This window comes from Cyprinodon variegatus, unplaced genomic scaffold, assembly GCF_000732505.1.
Source record: "Cyprinodon variegatus isolate N-32 unplaced genomic scaffold, C_variegatus-1.0 Scaffold46, whole genome shotgun sequence".
Classification (NCBI taxonomy): domain Eukaryota; kingdom Metazoa; phylum Chordata; class Actinopteri; order Cyprinodontiformes; family Cyprinodontidae; genus Cyprinodon; species Cyprinodon variegatus.
Window position 1 is genome coordinate 1,793,676 of NW_015150499.1, and position 3,066 is coordinate 1,796,741.

Here is a 3,066-nt window from a genome sequence, read left to right on the forward strand (position 1 = left end):
GAGTGACTGCATCAGACTGTCGTCTAAGAAGGGTAGAATCTTCTACCCGACCCTGGTTTAGTGTGAGCGGCCATCTGCTGAGGCCCACTGGGGTTCAAGGAGACAGAAGCAGACATAGAAAAAGACACAGAGATACAAAATGTTCTGTCTGATCAGGATAAGAGCAGCAGGATGGTTGTCAGCTTAGAGGATCTCTGACTTTCTATTCAATGAGCTCATCTAGAGATGAGGAAGCTTTAACTGTAAACTCATGGTGATGAGAAACAAATCTGATATCAAGCTTCCCATCTGATGGGCTGCAGTTTTCCTGAGCTAATTCCTATTTCTGTTTGAATCCACAGAATCTCGTACCACTGGAGCTGGTTCCACAGGTAACTTCAGTTCATTCCTCATGTCCGTCTTCTTTTCCTGCTGTCTGCCTTGACGTCTTCCCTCCTTTCCTTCTGGGTTTCTACATTCCGAACTGTTTTTCTGTATGATTTGGTGGCTTTGATCTAAAGCGTTCCACACTTTTCTCCACATTGTGCAGGACATTAAACACACTGGGGGATCTTCTCTGTCTTCTACTCTGCTTTTGTGATTCACAAACTTTATTTGTCCCGAAAGGGCTATTGGAAGTTCCCTCTGACGGTACAGGCTATTACAACCACACCTAAAATAAAAACAAACACATTCTTCCTCTTGCAATGAAATCAAACGGCCCCTCAAAGTGCAGTTTGATGCCTTAATGTCTCACAGATAAGACACATGGTGCACCATCACAGTTCAGCAGCAACTGGTTTTCCCGGGGCACTGAGCAATGTTAGGGTACGGAGTAAATTCCACCTGCCTCTCCCACAGTCCCTACCCCGATCATTTTAGAGCAGAGCCAGACAATGCAAACCCCAAAGAGAAGGTTGAAATCCATTTCATAAAAGAATTATGGAATATGCACTGAATACGGTGGCTTGCAAAGGTATTCATACCCCTCGAACTTTTCTATATTTTGTCACATTACAGCCACAAACATAAATATATTTTATTTAACATATATTAAAATGCTTTAGAGTTGTGAAGTATAAAGAAAATCAAACATGATTTAAACCCTGTTTTAGAAACCAAATTCTGCAAATAAAATGCTGCAGCAGGTCTGCTGCTCAACCTGGATACGTTTTGGTAAAAGTGCTGGAAGCCAAAAACAGTCCAGAAGCAAACAAAAGATTTCCCCACACTTGATCTGTGCAAGATTCACTTTCAGTCAGAAAGACCATCAGAGAACATAGAATCCAAAATGAGCAGACGGGTTAAAAGCAAACAAATCATTTTCACTGCACACCTGTAGACAATCATGTGGTCAAAGGTGAAGCATTCTTGGATTTATAGATCTGAAGGCTCGAGCATTTGGAGGCGTACTGATGATTGCTAAAAGGATTAATCACAGTGAAAATGGAAAGACAAAAACAACCAGAGAAGCAGTTTTGAAAAATAATGAATACGTAGGGTTTAGAAGAATAATCCTGAATAAGGAGAATATCTCCAGGTCTACAAGAAAAAAGAACTACAAGAGTAGATCAGAGTTATCAGGGAAGGGCTGTCATCAACCATAGACCACAGATCTTGCACAAAGAAGAAGAAGAATAAGGAGATAGACCGACTTAATACATAACAGTTCCAATATTATTGAAGGCAAAGATCAGTTTTCGAAAAATGGTAATTAAAGACATTTTTTTTTTTGAATTTTTCATTTATTTTGTTTGTAAAAGTTTAAAACATCTTTTTAATTTTTCTATTTTTGTTTCATTATTTTTTTTTTTCAGTTTTTTTTAGATTCAGTATTTGTAAAGGCTTTTAGTCATATTTCTTTTTTTTTTTTTTAACAAATTGCATTCTTTTCATGTTCAGTTTTACAGTTTCACCCTCTGCATTGCTGTTCTGTGCGGACGCGAGCAACAGCATTTCTATTGGACCGTGCACAGACCACCCAGAAGTTTAGACGCTGAAATCTGTAAACCTTAGGTTGAAAAGAATGAAATTCATAAAATTCTTTCTCCAAAATAAAGTTTGAAAAAATAAGATTTGAAAAAAAAAAACCCTGCAGAAAATGAATTAAATTGTAATTAAATTAAATAAAGCATTTGGAAAATCTGTTAAAAAACATAAATATTGTTTGAACTTTTGCTTCTACATTATTTACTCCTACAAAAACATTTTTATCAGTAAGATTTTTATTTTGAAACTCATTCATATTAATAATACATTTTATTTCAAAGGCACCTTTCTGGACACTCAAGTTCACCGTACAAAAGATAAAAAAAACAATGGCAGAAACTAAGTTAAAACACAGAATTAAACCATTTAGAAAATACAAAGGCTGGGACAGGGAAATGAATATTAAAGAGAATAGACAATTTTAAACAGATTAGTTTTGAGTTGTGATTTGAAATGCAGAAGTGAGTCGATGTTTCTAACTAAGGGTGGTAGAGATTTCCAGAGGATGGGGGCACAGCCATGGTGGTGAGACGGGCAGTAGGAACAGACGATACCTTCAAATATTGTAAGACCTTATTTGCCATGAATAATGTTGGAACTAATTTCGCTCCCAAGCGTTAAGCTTTGAACATTTTGGGAGCGTTTTTCAATCCATCATACTGCAATAAAAAGATTGTAAACATGCCAAGATGAGGCCCTACGTCTAAACCTACAGACCAAACTAGAAGAGTACTGGTCAGCCAAGAGGCCCATGGTCTCTCTAGATCAGAGGTCACGGATTAACGGACCGCAGTTTAGATCTGGAACCCCCTGCTGGCTAATCCAGACCCAACCTGATTTAAAACATTTATAAATTACCGCTGTTTGTCTGACGACAGCGTCTAAATTCACTTGTGCCGTTTCTCCTTTTTAATACGGTAAAGCCCTCCGGAGCGCCGGTGTAGGTACCAGATTGACTCGGGGGCCTGCGCCTTTTGATGACGTCACAATACATAATTGTTTTAACGTTTGCACAATTGCGCAAAACATTTTGATTGGTCTGGACAGCTTACTAAAGTAATTATAGCTGCTTGTAGGTTGTATTCGAAAGTGGGATTG

General features: G+C 38.0%; 1 long non-coding RNA gene across 1 annotated transcript in view; it reads left to right on the forward strand.

Moving 5' to 3' along the window:
- The window catches only part of LOC107082037, a 9,577-nt gene extending 9,094 nt beyond the window's left edge, over positions 1–483 (forward strand). The window contains exon 3 of the long non-coding RNA XR_001481121.1: positions 342–483. This is a non-coding gene — a long non-coding RNA (uncharacterized LOC107082037). The remainder of the gene's footprint in view (positions 1–341) is intronic.
- The last annotated feature ends 2,583 nt before the right edge of the window (positions 484–3,066 follow it).